The following is a 17143-nucleotide window of genomic DNA, read 5'->3' on the forward strand; positions in this document are numbered from 1 at the left end:
AATAGTGAATGAGGGTGTAGGTTGTGATTTGAAACACAGCCTCCGAGTGTCGACTTTGAATGCTGTTAATTTACGATATAGAGCGCCTGCTGCTATATACTGTTTCACTTTCTGGAAAATTTTTAATATTACCCAGAATTCTTTTAATGAAAAACAGCATGTTACTGTCAAAATTTGGCAGTTTTTACAGCGATTTTTAACAGTGTAGGTAACGTATGTAACCATGGTTCCCAGAGGGAAAGAGATGCTGCGTCTAGTGCCATACTACCAGCATCCCTGTGAGCGCTTCCCTAATTCTACCAGAAGTTGCTGATGATTCCACTGCATGTGCTTTTATAGTTTCTTGGTCGCTATGTCACCCGGTCTGTCACGCCTATCTGTTGGACTGATTACACACGTGATTCAGAGCATGTTCACGCTGGAGGCATTCCCAAAGCATTTTGATGGAGCATCTCGTTCCCTTGAGGAACTATGCTTACATATTTAACCTAGAGATGTTTTTCTCCCAACTTTCTATATTCACATAATTGAATAACGATTGCTTATCCGTGTTCATTACATTCCAAAAATTTTTTTACAGTCAAGTCACAAGCAAGTCTTCAAGTCATATCCCAAGTCCTCAAAGAGTTAAAGTTAATGCAAAAATTAAGTGACTAATTAAATGATGATTCATTCATTAGTGATGAACGCCTGCTGTTATTTAGAATTACAGAGGATCGTATCTTGTTGTTTTATTGGTTAAAATTATACCACCATCATGGGGATCAGTGTTTTCTTTTTTTTCTTTTTTTTTTTTGTTGCAGTGAACATTTGTGCTTTGCGGACCCAAACTTTAAAGTAGCAGATGAGATCATGCTTTCTGTATATAACTCATGCTGAATGAGTTCTTAAATTTATTGACTGGCAATCAAGTACAAAAAAAAGTCCCACTAACCAAATATCACAGTGCTGTTTCAGTATATATATATATATATATATATATATATATATATATAAATATATATATATATATATATATATATATATATATATATATATATATATATATATATATATATATATAAACTCTAATTAATTAATTAATTTCATTGGTTTAGATCGGGAGAAATGAATGTGAGTCAAAATGTGTTCATGCCCAGACATGTAACTATGTTGCTAAATCCCACGGCAGTTTTGTAGTAATCTCTTTACTAATCTGGTCCGATTTGTGGATTTTTGTTAATACTGTGTGCGTACATCTTAAAAGTAGTTATATACTCTTTTGTGTATATATTGGTATATTTAGTTATATTGCAATTCTAAAAGTTTGTTTATTCCTTTAAGGTAGTCAATGCACACATAAGCTCGATCGCACATTCATTTCACATTCATTTCTCGCTAATGCTTATGGGTCAATCCCACATAGGCTGGTAGAAACCTCACTTGACCGTCATCACGTTCCAGACAAGATCAAGAACCTCATACTGGATTATTACAATTCTTTGAGTTTGAACATCAGCATTTCATCGGATTGAGAAGGGAATTATCACTTGATGTACTATTTCTGTGATATTGTTTGCCTTGGAAATGAATATGCTGGTAAAGTCAGGAGAGGTGGAGTGCAGAGGCCCACTCACCAAGTCAGGTATACAGCAGCCCCCCATCAAAGCATTCATGGGTGATTTGACAGTGACAAAAACATCGGTCCCGGGGTGCAGGTGGATCCTCCAAGGGCTCGAATATCTCATCAACTGGGCTCGGATGGAATTTAAGCCCGCCAAGTCCAGGTCCCTGGTGATGAAGAAAGGGAAGGTAACAGGCCAGTTCCACTTCTCGCTTAGCTGCATGCTGATACCATCTGTTGGAGAAAAGCCAGTCAAGAGTCTGGGCAAGATCTACGACTGCACCCTGAAACATACTGCATCACTCCAGACAACCACTAAACAGTTGGGAATCTGGTTGATGGCTGTGGACAAGTCAGGTCTGCCAGGTAAATATAAAGCCTGGATGTACCAGCACGGCATCCTGCCCCAACTGCTTTGGCCACTGCTGGCCTATGACGTGCCAATTACCACCGTTGAATGCTTCGAGAGCAAAGTTAGCTGTTCCCTGCGGAAGTGGTTAGGCCCACCATGAAGCCTCAGTGATATCGCTTTGTACGGGAGGAATAACGAACTAAAACTGCCTTTCAGCAGTCTAAAGGAAGAGTTTATGGTAACCCGATCAAGAGAGGTGGTACTGTACAGAGACTCCAGTGACAACAAGGTCTCTTTGGCAGGCATAGAGGTCAGAACTGGCAAGAAGTGGAAGGCCCAAGAGGCAGTAGACCAGGCTGAGTCACGACTGCGACACAGTGAGCTGGTGGGGGCAGTGGCATCTGGACGGGCAGGACTTGGGAGCAATCCAAGACCTCGCTTTAACAAGGCACAGGGAAAGGAAAGGCGACAGCTGATCCAAGATGAGGTCCGAGCTAGGGTGGAATAAGCCCGCAGCAGTAGGTCAGTAGGCAGCAGGGGGCATGGACCCGATGGGAGCAGGTGGCAGACCGGAAGATATCATGGACCGATTTGTGGAAGTCTGAGCCACATCGGATCAAATTCCTGGTTCAGTCTGTATATGATGTCCTCCCCAGCCCATCCAATCTCTTCTGCTGGGGCCTAGCAGATACACCATTGTGCCCACTTTGCCAGAGAGGAGGTTTCCTGGAGAACATCTTGAGCTGCTGCCCAAAAACACTGGGAAATGGGTGCTAACGTTGGCGCCACGATCAAGTGCTGAGGATCATTGCAGAGATCATCAGTTCTGGGATCGCCTGCAGTAGACACCAGCAATCAGCAAGACAAAACATAACTTTTGTTAAAGCCAGGGAGAAGCCACATCAGCGCCTGAGTAAATCAGGGGTGCTGCTCTCAACAGCAAAGGACTGGCAGCTGAAGGTCGACCTAGGGAGAGAGAGAGAGAGAGAGAGAGAAAACTTTATTAATCCCGAAAGGGAAACTGTTCTTCCAACTCCCTTGGAAGACCGGATGGAGGAGGCTTTTGAGAGGAAGAGGGCCAAGTACGAGGAGCTTGCAGGCAAATGTCGAAGCAGGGGGTGGAGGACCCGATGCAATCCCATCGACGTCTGATGTAGAGGATTCATGGGCCAGTCACTCATCAGGGCCCTCAAGATGCTTGAATTGAAGGGACTGCACATCAGGAAAGCCATCAAGAACATCACGGATGCTGCCGAAAGGCATCAAGGTGGCTGTGGATCAAGCGGGGTGATCCGTGGATCACACAAGCTACTCAGACACATACTCTGATCAACCCTGGCTGGGTCGCCTAGGCGAGGGTGTATGATGTTGTGAGACCCAAAACACCCAATGAACCAAGGATACATCACTCATGATGTGTCTGAGTTGCACCAGAGGTGTATTTCAAGATTTATATCAGCATAAAACACAATGAATTAGACTTTGAATGTTACTTCTTGAATATTATGTAATGTAATATTATGTGAGTTTATTTAAATTTAGTTTATTATTTATTTAATATGTGCATAAACTTGAGGTAAATGTATAGCTGCTGGATTTGTATAAATATGTCCTTATCTTTATGCTATTGCATTACTTTATTTTTTTCAGTAATGTTTCTGCCTTCATTGTATCTACTGTATATTCATTATTTTTTATTATTGTTCATTTATAGAACCATACCCATACTGATGTATGAAGCAAAAGACAACAGCAAAGAATTGTGGACATGGACCAAGTGATTTATTGCTCTGCCTGAACAATCTGTAGCGGTTGTCACTTAGTTTAAGATCCAACCTCAACAACTTTCATACAGCGTTCAACACCATATATCATGACATACTCATAGATTGATTACAGAACTATACGGTTATTCAAGGGCAGGCTTAAAATGGTTTAGATCCCACCTGTCCGAATGCTACCACTTTGTTTATTTAAATTGGGAGTCATCTCAATTATCACCAGTTAAGTATGGAGTGCCACAAGGATCTGTCCTAGGTCCTCCATACCATGCCATGGCAAACCTCTCACAGCAGGCATGCCATCAGACACAAAAATTTAATAATTACAACATTAAGGCATATAATTAAAGTCTATAATTAAAGTTTCACAGGCAACACAAAGGCTATGGTTTTTTGGCTAGGTTTAAAGGAAAAGAGCACTTTTAGATAAACAAGTTAATCATTTTAAAGTTCTTAAAGTTCTTAATTAGTTATTATTGAATGCAGGATTGCTTGTAACATTTATATTTATAATTTTAGTAAGATTTAAATGCAAAAAAAGGAAAGGCAGTAGAGCTGACTGTTTCTATAAATGATAAGTTTAAATTTAAAATGTTTGTGATAAAGTAAGAAAAGTAGCTTAAATGTTTTGTTTTAGCAACTTAATATATAAATCTTGAAGTAAATGCAAAAGTAAAAAGCATTGAATAATTGATGAAAGAAAATATTGTATTACTGTACTGTGTATAAAAAAAATCACAATGTTGAAAAAACAATTTAAGTAACAATTTTTGTATTTAAAATCAAAATAATGGCTATTGTGCAACAATTACACAATTCTAAAAACAAATATACAGTGCATGATCAAACATTTAGGTGAGATATATATATATATATATATATATATATATATATATATATATATATATATATATATATACATATATATATATATATATATATATATATATATATATATATATATATATATATATATATATATATTTTTTTTTTAAAATGCCTCCCTCCACCAACAATTTAGCTTTGTGGGACTCTGCATGTCATGGATGTCCACTAAGACTTATGCTCTCCTATACTCACATAATAACCTCTCATTAGTGGCAGCATTACTGAAAACGACAGAGAAAAGGGTAGCTCTTTTGGAAAACAAAATATGAGGTGTGATGTATAATTTGTCTGGACGTTGATGCACAAAGCGTTGGTATCGATCCCTCTTTCAGAAGCAATCTTTGCACAAATCCAGCGCAGAACTGACGCCCGTTTGTGAGGCAGTCCGGAGTAAAATGTTAGCACAGACATATAGGACTTTTCCGGGGGTTCCTTTGAAAATAAAATGTAAGCAGCGTGTCCTCAGTGGTCTATGGAAACTCCTATGTTCTTTGGTGCTTCCCAACCTGTGACTCCAGCAGCTACAACAAGAAAACAGTAATAGTGGACAGCTGCTTCTCACTCATAATAGGGCAGAGAGCATCACAAATGGATGGGACTTTCCCGAGTATGACATCATAGTAGTGAGAAATCTGGAACTTAACCCTCTTGGTGCCACGGTCGAGTTTACTCGACAAGATGCGGCACTGAATAAAACAGCCAATTTTGTCAAATAGGGTGGCAAACCTCCCCTGCACCAGATAGCAGACATGTAATGCTTCATCTCTGACTCAAAAAAACATCATGCTTCTATACAAAATCTTCGAGCTAGAGCACATTGAATCAGTAAGAACAAAAGCGAAGCTAGTGTGAGAGTGGGCAATTTTATCAGAGCAATATTGTCAACGTCAGCGAGTATTGGCATTATATAATTATTATTATCATTATTATTATTATCTAATGGCATCAATAAAGATTCAATAAACCCGCAATGAAGTGTTGGGACTTCTATTAGCGGACACTGATTCTGAAGGGAAATATCTGTATTCAGAAGATGACGGTGATGCTGAAAGTGAAAGTATAGCCCTACACCAAGCACAAATGGTGAATGCTTTGCCCAATGTAGATGGTCCTTTGCCAAATGTCAGAGGTTTTGAACAATGTTTGCTGGTGTCAGAGTGTTCATCGCAAAATTAGCAGGCGTGTTATTGTTGTGGGGACGAGGCGGGAGATTTTTACCGCGCTAGACTTGTCTTCTGACTGCATCTCTCCACAATCGGGGTGACAGTATTGTAGTGGAGACTTTGTCTAATGCCACTGGGTATGTTAGACAAGGTCGAAGTATTCATAGGACAGTTAGGAGGCAAGGTGGGGAGTCGCAATGACACTGACAGTAGTCCGAGCTGTGCACACTCGGCGCATGCACAAGGCAGATCTGGCCGCGCTGCTCGTTGCAGGAACAGAGGTGATGTGACACGGGGCATAGCTTTTGAGCTAAACAGGTCTTGTCTACTTGTGTTTGTGTGTCATATGAATAATATATATGTGCCCCATACATGGAATCAGAGTGCCTGCTGTATGTAGTAAATTGAAAATCTCTACAGCAAAAGACCAACCGCTACATGCATTAGGTTTGTTTCTACCATTTATTAGTAATGATTTACACAGTTTGTTTACTACTTACTATTTACCTGAGCATTCAGTATTGTGCAATCTAGCACATAGAAGGTGAGGGACATTTTGGGGGGAAAGAAGTGCTGCATTTTATAATTTAAACATGTGACTTTTCATGAAAATTCTATAATTCAAGATGGCCACCCCCATATGACGTCATGATATGCAAATTAGATGGGAAAATGCAATCCCTACATAAACATTGGGTCATTATTAATATTTTTATAATTGTCAGAAAGTTTCTATCTTTTATCAATTTTAAGATATAGCCTTTTGAAATTAAGATGTCAAAATTGAATGTTTTAGGAAAAAACCTCTGGCGCCTAAAGGGTTAAGCCTAGTCCCAGAATAAAGTGTAAATCAGAGCTTTTGCAACTGAAGGAAAAGATGCACACCAGTAATGTTTTTCTAAGGAATGTTAATTAAAATGATTTAAATGTCCTAATTGAACTATGGCCTAATCCTGGCTTAGTCCAAGCTATGTCTGCAAAACCAGACCCTAGAGTCCCAATGCAAATGTGTCCACTATTGTATATGCAATCAACTCAAGTGATAAAACAATAAAATATGCTTTCTGGAATGATCCTCAACAGGTAACTGTCACAGTGTCTGGTCTGTGTTTCCCTGGGTGTCCACTAGTGGTTTCACTTCCCCATAGAGTCACCCCACTGCAGGCACTTCAATTCCCACAAGTCTTTGTCCCATAATGATGAGGCACTGAAGGATCTGTTTAATGCCTGCCTGGATGACCCTGTGCCTCAGTGGGAGATGAAGGGGCTGGAGATCCTGGACTTTTGGGGGTTCACCAGTTACCTACACCATCGTGCTCAATGGGATACACCGACCACACCCGTCTCTCCAGACATGATGGCTGAATCTATGCCGTTGTCTCTAGAAAGGATAGCCGCCAGCCCAGCACCACTGCCGAAGATGGCAGCCAGCCCAGCACCACAGTAAAATATGGCTGCCAGCCCAGCGCCACTGCACAAGATGGCCGCCAGCCCAGCGCCACTGCACAAGATGGCCGCCAGCCCATCGCCACTGCACAAGATGGCCACCAGCCCAGTGCCACTGCACAAGGTGGCCACCAACCCAGCGTAATTGCACAAGATGCCCGCCAGCCCATCCCAGCGCCACTACACCAGATGGTCACCAGCACAGCACCACTGCACAAGATGGCAGCCACAGTGGACTCTCCAGAGTCGAGTCAGTTCCCAGTGGACTCTCCAGAGTTGAATCAGGTCCCAGTGGACTCTCCAGAGTCTAGTCAGGTCCCCATTGATCAGGTCACCGTTGACCGTCCAGAGTCAAGTCAGGTTCCCATTGACCTTCCAGAGTCAGTCAGGTCCCCTTTGACCCTCCAGAGTCGAGTCAGGTTCCTGTTGACCTTCCAGAGTCGAGTCAGGTCCACATTCACTTTCCAGAGTTGTGTCAGGTCCCCGTGGACTCTCCAGAGTCGAGTCTGGTCCTCGTGGACACTCCAGAGTCGAGTCAGGTCCCCGTGGATGCTCCAGAGTCAAGTCAGGTCCCCGTGGTCCCTCCAGAGTCAAGTCAGGTCCCCGTGGTCCCTCCAGAGTCGAGTCAGGTCCCGTGGTCCCTCCAGAGTCGAGTCAGATCCCCGTGGTCCCTCCAGAGTCGAGTGAGGTCCCTGTTGACCCAACAGAGTTGTGTCAGGTCCCCACTGATCAGGTCCCCGCTGATTTCCCAGAATCTAGTCAGATCACCATTGACTGTCCTGAGTCAAGTCAAGTCACTCTTGATCTCCGTGATCAAAGTCAATTCACCAATGATCTTCACGAGCAAGGTAAAGTCACCAATGATCTTCACGAGCAAGGTCTAGTCACCCATGATCTTTATGAGCAAAGTGAAGTCCCCAATGATCTTCATGAACAAGGTCAAGGCACCAAGGATCTTCTTGAGCAAGGTCAAGTCACCAATGATATTCATGAGCAAAGTCAAGTCACCAATGATCTTCAAGAGCAAAGTCAAGTCACCAATGATCTTCATGAGTCAAGTCAAGACACAGTTGATCTTCCTGAACAAAGTCAGGTTACCATTAACCTTCATGAGTCAAGTCAAGCACTAGTTGATATTCCTGAACCCAGTCAAATCACCACAAATCTACCAGAGCCTCGTCAAGTCTCAGCTGAACTTCCAGAGCCTCGTTACATCTCAGCTGAACATCCAGAGCGCTTGTCCTATTCTGTCATGGCCATGGAGGCCATCCATGAACTCACCACCTGCCCTGTAATGGCAATGGAGGCCATCTACCACCTCATCATGGCCAAGGAGGCCACCCTTAACCTGTTTATGTTCTCTATTTCAGCCTTGCCTGACCAGACTTGCTCTCCTGTGCCATCGACCCCACTGGGGTGGTCCTCTGCATGGCCCTGGTGGGCCTCTGTCTCGACCGCACGGCTGTGGTTGTCCTCTGCTCCACCCTGGTGGGCTTCTGTCTTGTCTGCTCAGCTGTGGTGGTCCTCTGCTCTGCCCTGGTGGGCCTTTGTCTAGACCGCACGGCTGTGGTGGTCCTCTGTGCCGCCCTGGTGGGCTTTTGTCTTGTCCGCACGGCTGTGGTGGTCTTCTGCTCCACCCTGGTGGGCTTCTGTCTCGTCCGCACAGCTGTCGTGGTCCTCTGCACCGCCCTGGTGGACTACTGTCTCATCTGCACGGTTGTGGTGGTCCTCCGCTCCGCCTTGGTGGGCTCTAGTTCCACCTGCTCCACCCTAGATTCCTGCCCTGTCGGCACTGCCCTGGAACCCTGAACTTTCCAATCCACCCTGGTCTCTTTGTTTTCATTTAATTTAGAAAGGTGTCTTTAAAATGAATTGTACCTCAGCAAATACTTAACAAAGACACATGAGATAGATATCTATAGAAAACTTGACATGTTTACTTTTAAACTAAGCAAGACTTATCGAAAACAAATATTCTGTGATAAAGTAATCCAAATGAAAATGCGATGTCCAGTCTTACAAGTCTCCTTTCATTATATCTAATGCGACCACGCCCACTCATTGAGTGCACTATTGTGATATTACAGTAGTCCATGTGAAGCACGTGGCTTGTAAACACCCACACAGCAAACAAAGCAGCGAGACTGTACTTCAAGTTTTTTAAATGTAGCTGTTTGTTGCTGAGTGGAATAAGACAGAATTCACCTCAGAAAAGACTCTACTGTTACAAATAAGACTGTATTAGAGTAGTTTAATGTTTGATTTTACATACCACTGTCTTGTGCTGTGTGCTTACAAGTTACTGATTCCAGAATTGATAAAATACCCTAATCTCAATTTATCGGTGGACGAATAGTTGATAAAGTGTTAAATATTAATTCTGAATAATTTGCATACTAATTCGGTTCTTATTCACTGGAATTCAATCCCCTTTGAGTTATATTGATTTTAATTCCCTTATTAATCTTACAGATGTCATCATCTCAGTTTAGCCAGCACCCCGACGCCCTCGTCCTGAAAACCCCTAAACTCGCATGTGTCAGTGTTTATGAATAGATTCAATTAAATGGGATAAATTTAATCTTGACAAACTATCGACGACAGATCGCTGCTTTTCAATGGAAAGCTTATAAAGACTGTATTTGCTACATTTGTGTAAGCAGTACACATACAAACATGAACAATGGAAACGATGTACATACCAGGTGGGTATTCCAGAAAGCAGGTTATGTAACATACCTGGGTAAGTTTAGGAGTAAGTAAATGGATAACCTCTGCTTTCGGTTCCAAAAACAGAGGTAACTTTCGGGTTATGTAAGTAACCATAGCAACAGACTCTCTGAGGATAACCTGCCCCAGAGCAGGTTATGTTGCAGGGTTAGTTTGTTTCAGAGAGGTTTCCGAACATGGCGTTCCCTTTTGATGAGGATCCTGTGTACATAGAGGCACAGATTATACGGGGGGGGGGGGGGGGGGTTGCCATGAGAGGGTGGTAAGACCACGTATCGATGTATTTTCTTATTCTAATGAATATTTGCAGGAACGCTATCATTTTCTAGGGAGTCGTTAATTTATTTAACAAACCTACTAAAACCACACATCTCAAACGTGACAAACCGGGGTCAGTGCTTAGCGCAGAATAAATTATTGGTATTGCTCTGCGCTTTTTTGATACGGGGAGTTTTCTCTATAATGTGGGCGATGCAGAGCATGTGATAAAGGCAACAGTGTGAGGAGCCATTTGTACAGTATGTATGGCACTGAAACGGTTTCTACACACTTTTGTACAGTTCCCTGGCCATAAACCTGTGTGCTTTATTAAAGAAGAATTCCACAGGGTGGCCGGTTTGCTCTCAGAAATTCTGTCATCTACTTCAATTAAATTACATTTCTTAATACGTTTATTTTGACTGCACACACACGTAAAGTATACACAGACTTCTTAAACTTATAATTAATCTTAATTTCAGGGTTCCCAAACGTGATTGGGTGCATTGATGGCACCCACATTCCTATTAAAGCTCCATCTATCAATGAGGGAGACTATATTAATAGGAAGTCTGTAATACCTATTTTGGCTCCTTAAGATTGGTGTTACAAATAAAAAACGTATTGCTCTCCACCGGCCGTAATATATGATGCAACCCACTATCACTAATCACTAATGTTGAGGCAAAATGGTCTGGGTCTGTACATGATGCCAGAATATTAAGAGAGTAAACACAGGCCAAGGTGGAGAGGACAATAGGCATTCTGAAGGAGAGGTTTCAGTGTCTGCGTGGGCTCAGGGTCACTCCAAATTGGGCATGTGACATCACAGTTGCTTGTGTGGTACTTCACAACATTGCTGCAATAAGAGGAGAGAGGCATCCCCCCTGTCCTGATGAAGATGAACTAGAACACCCATTGAATCTAGCAGACCACAGAGATGGCAGAATGCCAAAATCACTTTATTTAATGTGTTCTATTTATTCATATCCTGAAATAAAAGAGACTTGACAGATTTGGATTCATTGCTTTATACACTTAAAAAAAAAATCATGTTCACATATGATTTTCACCTTAAGGTGATGCTCCAGTAATTCCATTTCAAGTTTGGCCTTTTTAATGGCCAGCCTTTTCTCCTCTGGCTGAAGCTGTATAAGGTCCATTACCATGTCCATGTCAGTTTTTTGCCTTAATAAATGGACCTTATACAGCTCCTTTGCAGACAACTAGGAAGGCAAAGTAAAAAGGATGGTTAAAGAAGAAAATGTGCCACATAGTAACATTATGTAAATAAGGACAACTAGGGGCAAGTTCTTAAACTGCTAAGATTATGTGTAGAGGTAGATGGACCCTCATCTGCATGTACATCCCCAGCAAGATTCTGTCACATTTTTCACTCCATCTCAAAAGCTATGCATTGTCCAGTATATGCATCATACCTCTGTGGGTCTCCCAGCACTTTCTAATTCAGTCACAGCAGAGGTGGTCTCTTCATCATCATCCTAGAGTGGAAATATGCAAGGTTACTTTGTCTGGCAGACAAAGTGAAAGATCTAAAAGCAACTGGTTCTTAAAATGCATCACTAACAATTGTGACAGACTGTGTGGTTTCAGGAGGATCCAATAATACAATTAGTCCATCACCAACTGCAAGAAGGAAAAAAAATATACTCAATGTGTAAATTACCAAAGTATGACAGACACTGAATAAAGTCATTAGGAACATGCAAAAAAAAAAAAAAAAAAAAAAAACAGATTACTGTATACAGCAAATGCTGTAAAATAGAATATGTATGCATTATGCACAAGAGAAACAATAACTGAATTTGGGAAGCATTTAGCTTTCTTTCTAATGACAAGAGTTAATGATTGTTTTGTCCAAACGTATAACTAAATAATCATAAGTACTAATATGGTATACCTACATTGTACCAAGTCATTTGAGTTGTCGTGGGACCACAAGTTGACCTTTATTAAGTGATAGAGCCAACTCCTCAGATGGGGTGAGAGGAGGTGGAGGTGGACCCCCGCCAGTTAGACGGGCCTCACCCTTCTTTCTATTAGCTATATGGGAAGAATACTGTAAAATAATCTTAAGACATTGATCTTACAAAAGTTAAAATAAAATATTAACTTTTTCGAGTATGTTTTTGTGTTTCATTTTGATTGGGAAAGTTATTTTGGCTCCAAAAGGATTACACCTTATAAAACAAGATGTCATGATTCTGCCTTCATGTCCTGATTTTCCTCTAGTCTTAAGGCAGGATCATGACAGGCCCGTGTTTTGTGTACAAGCACATGGCCTTGTCTTTGGGCCATGTGCTTGTGTTGTCTCCTTTCACCTGTCCTGCCCCCTTGTTATCCTAGATTGCTCATTATTGCCTTACCTGTGCCACCTGTTGTGTCTTGATTAGTCTTCCTATTTATATCCCCTAGTGTTCTCTGTCTTGTGCGGTTCATTGTGATTCTGTGATATATTGTTACTCTTTGTTGCACTTAGAGTCTTTGTTTATCATGTCAACCTAGTTTTGTTAAATCATCTTGTCTTTGCCCTAGTCGTTGTTTTCCCCTTTTTGTCTGTAATAAACCTTCTGTGTAGTGATTCCTGTCTGCGATTGAGTTCCTCCCTTACCTCCATATGACACAAGAGGCTTAATATTTCTAGTAAATATACATTGCACTGTATTCTTAAGAAACTGATGTAGAGAAAAGTAAATGCTTGTCGAGCCATGCCACATGCTCAAAAAGACAATTGTTCAACTTTGCAAATTAACAAAAGAAAGGCAAGCATATTTAAAATGTAATAAAAAAGTATGCATTTACTCTGTCAGTTATTTTTTTCCAAGCCAATTGTCTTTCCTCGCATATGCAGCAGTATTTATTTATCTATTTTTCATTATAATGGGCTTGAACTCCTCATAAGCTAGCATTAAAACTTCTAACTCTGCTTCGGAGAAGTACGCGGCATGTGACTTTTCACCCTTAGATTCCATGGTGACTCCTGAATTCGGCGTTCCATTGAAAATGCCTTTATGTTCGCCGTGCATGTGCATTTACTCAAGGTTTTTAGCAGTAGGCTGATTAAACTAACTCGAAACTGGTGTTTTGGAACCAACATACCCTGAATAAGCAGGTTTTGGGTTAATCAACCCAGAGTTCAGGGTTTATCAGATGGTAAGTTAACCCAGCTTTCTGGAATACACCCCAGATCCATCTTAATAACGAGTTATAAACACATCCACAGCTGTAAATCCCAGTTTAGTTAGAAAGGTAAGGGTCCACTGAACGACATCTCATGGAGCATGTTTAGTCCAATGAAGCAATAATGTTGTAATATGAATCATAATTCCTTTCCTTTCAGTTCTTCAGCGACAGAATTGTTTGCGTCTGTTATGGAATACCTCACGGTCGGAAACTGCGTCTTGGTCGAGAGTGTGTTTTGTGTTGAATGTGAATGTATCTGCACGATTACCATCTGTTTGAGTGCAAATCAGACCAAATCAGCTCGCTATTACTGCATGATCACGGCTATCAAAGTGAACGCGTCTATATGAATAGAGAGAGTGGATTATTTACTTTTATGGCACATTTGTGTTATTACCATCTTAATAAGTGGCCATCAGCACTTATTTGCATCGTAATTAATTGTAAATGCTGTATTTCTAGCAATCTCAGGATTTTCTGTAATTGGCAAACAAAGTTAAATCTTTTTTTATTTTTCTTATTAATCTTATTTTTCTTACTCAAATTATTCTTATTGTAAGAAAATTGTATTGTTTTTTTTGTGCTCAAAGAAATCACTAATTTGATGTCTAAGTTTCTGTCTTTTGTATGTGAAAAAATATGCAGTGGTATGTCTAATCCCTAAAATAGTTTGTAGAACCCTTCAATACAATTGGTAAATATTTTTTATATTTGGTGGGGTGGGGTTGATTAGACATAGTCTCCAAAAATGGTTGCAGGTATCTCATTTTCACAGCACCTTCTTCAGATTTGAAATAGAAACTCATGAGACAATGGACTTTCATCCCATTACTTTTCTAGATTGCTCCAGGACTGATTTAATGTATTTTTATATCAAATAAAACAAAAAATTCAGTATGGTAAAAATTTTTTCAAGGCACTCCAGTGTCTATAACTTTTAATATTTTTGAGCATTATCAACTCTGGTTGTTAAAATGTACAGCCCAAAGGGATTATGTGTGTAACACACCGAAGTAAGGAACTGTTTCAATTTTAAGTTAGGTAGGGCCCTTTCAGCTGTGAGTCCCATAATGGGTGGTGCTGGCTAACAGGTTAATGCAGCCAAAAAATCATTCAACAGATTTGGATATTAGAAGCATATTAGTGTGCTATGTGTAAACCAGGTTAAAGAGATGGGTCTTTAATCTAGATTTAAACTGCAAGATTGTGTCTGCCTCCCGAAAAATGTTAGGTAGATTATTCCAGAGTTAAGGTGCCAAATAAGAAAAGGATCTGCCGCCCACAGTTGATTTTGATATTTTAGGTATTATTAAATTGCCTGAGTTCTGAGAATGCAGTGGACGTAGAGGAGTATAATGTAACAAGAGCTCGTTAAAATACTGAGGTGCTAAACCATTCAGGGCTTTATAAGTAATAAGCAATGTTTTAAAATCTATACCAGTGGTTCCCAGCCTTTTTCAACTCGCGGCCCACACAACCAAACATATGTTTGTGCGGCACCACTGCAAAAAAATTAACTGACCTGCTATTGTTGGGTTAATAACTTAGTACTCAGGAGCTAGATTGTTAACTATCTTTGTTGATTGAACTGGCAATGAACAGAAAATAAGTCTGGCTGGCACCTCTTGGCACAACTGCTGTTGTTCTGTAGCATATGCAGCAAAAATATTTAAGGTAAATTAACGGTTTATTCTTAAACCAATCAGCAAGCTCGAATAGTAGAAGCATAGTTACAGTTTAATATTTATTTTTTGCTATGTAATTATATATATATATATATATATATATATATATATATATATATATAATGAAATTTAATTTAATTTAAATGATGTTATGACTAATGACATTTACAAAAATGTCATTGTAACAGCCAAATCAAATCTGACTTTAAAAATTTAAGGCTCAAGAGCCCAACTAAACCAAACACTGACCACTATAATGGTGACACAAATTTGTGATTTTCATCTTTGTTGATTCTGCATGTTAACATCAGGTCTCGTCAATAATGGTCAATCATCACTCAATTAATCACTTAATTATCTTTAACTCAGCTTCAGTGTTAATTTAACACTCCTATTTTAACACTTTCACACTCTTGAGTGTGGTCTCACATGTACTCCCAGCAGAGTTAATTTCACTATGGATTTTTAGGGGCCTTCTGCATTGCTGGGTCTGGCATATCGCATCTTCCTCTACACAATACCCCATAGATTTTGGTAAGGTTAAGGTCAGGCGAGTTTGCTGGCCAGTTAAGAACAGGGAGACCAAGGTCCTTAAACCAGGTACTGGTAGCTTTGTCACTGTGTGCAGGTGCCAAGTCCTGTTGGAAAATGAAATCTGCATTTCCATAAAGTTGGTCAGCAGCAGGAAGCATGAAGTGGTACTTCCTGGTATACAGTTGTGTTGACCTTTGACCTCAGAAAACACAGTGGACCAAAACCAGCAGATGACATGGCACCCCAAACCATCACAGACTGTGGAAACTTTACACTGGACCTCAAGCAAAGTGGATTGTGTGCCTCTCCTCTCTTCCTCCAGACTCTGGGACCCTGATTTCCAAAGGAAATGCTAAATTTACTTGAATCAGGGAACATAACTTTGGACCACTCAGCAGCAGTCCAGTCCTTTTTGAAGCGAGATGCTTCTGATGCTGTCTGTTGTTCAAGAGTGGATTGAAACAAGGAATGCGACAGCTGAAACCCATGTCTTGTATACGTCTGTGTGTAGTGGTTCTTGAAGCACTGACTCCAGCTGCAGTCCACTCTTTGTGAATCTCCCCCACATTTTTGAATGGGTTTTGTTTCACAATCCTCTCCAGGGTGTGGTTATCCCTATTGCTTATACACTTTTGTTTCCTTTCCTTCGCCTCTCTATTAATGTGCTTGGACACAGAGCTTTGTGAACAGCCAGCCTCTTTTGCAATGACCTTTTGTGTCTTGCCCTCCTTGTGCAAGGTGTCAATGGCCGTCTTCTGGACAACTGTCAAGTCAGCAGTCTTCACCATGATTGTGTAGCCTACAGAACTAGACTGAGAGACCGTTTAAAGGCCTTTGCAGTTAATTAGCTGATGAGAGGGTGGCACCAGGTGTCTTCAATATTAAAATCTTTTCACAATATTCTAATTTTCTGAGATACTGAGTTTGGGATTTTCCTTAGTTGTCAGTTATAATCATCAAAATTAAAAGAAATAACCATTTGAAATATATCAGTCTCTGTGTAATGAATGAATATATCAGTTTCACTTTTCGAATGGAATTAGTGAAATAAATCAACTTTTTGATGCTATTCTAATTATATGACCAGCACCTGTAAATCTCAGTTTTAAGATAATTGATACTTAAGACTGGTTTTGTGGTCTATGGTCACATATGAGTATATAATATATACTAATTAGGCACCTCTGGACTAGACCACATGTTTTCAGACCTTACAAAATCGGTCGCCAGGATAATTTTAGGGAAATGTAAATAACACATATATCCATAGCACATAACTCAGATTTCCAAAGAATACAGTGCATGTGACAATGTTATAGGTAACATATATGGAAATATCACTGGAGATAAAAAGCCAGTTGTAAGCATCACACAAGAAGAAAAATGTTTTGGTTAGTTTTGGGTTATTACCTTGATACAGATCAACTGAACTTTTTATTGGACAGCAACAGAGGAAAAGATAAAACAGTTACTGCACCATTTGCTTTCTACAGGTCACG

The 17143-nt window shown here is 40.5% G+C and overlaps 1 pseudogene; it reads left to right on the forward strand.

The window, feature by feature from the left end:
• Positions 1-223: 223 nt before the first annotated feature.
• On the forward strand, positions 224-3307 carry LOC127972397 (uncharacterized; annotated as a pseudogene).
• Positions 3308-17143: the final 13836 nt, after the last annotated feature.

Source organism: Carassius gibelio, chromosome B15 (genome assembly GCF_023724105.1).
Source record: "Carassius gibelio isolate Cgi1373 ecotype wild population from Czech Republic chromosome B15, carGib1.2-hapl.c, whole genome shotgun sequence".
In the NCBI taxonomy this organism is placed as follows: Eukaryota; Metazoa; Chordata; class Actinopteri; order Cypriniformes; family Cyprinidae; genus Carassius; species Carassius gibelio.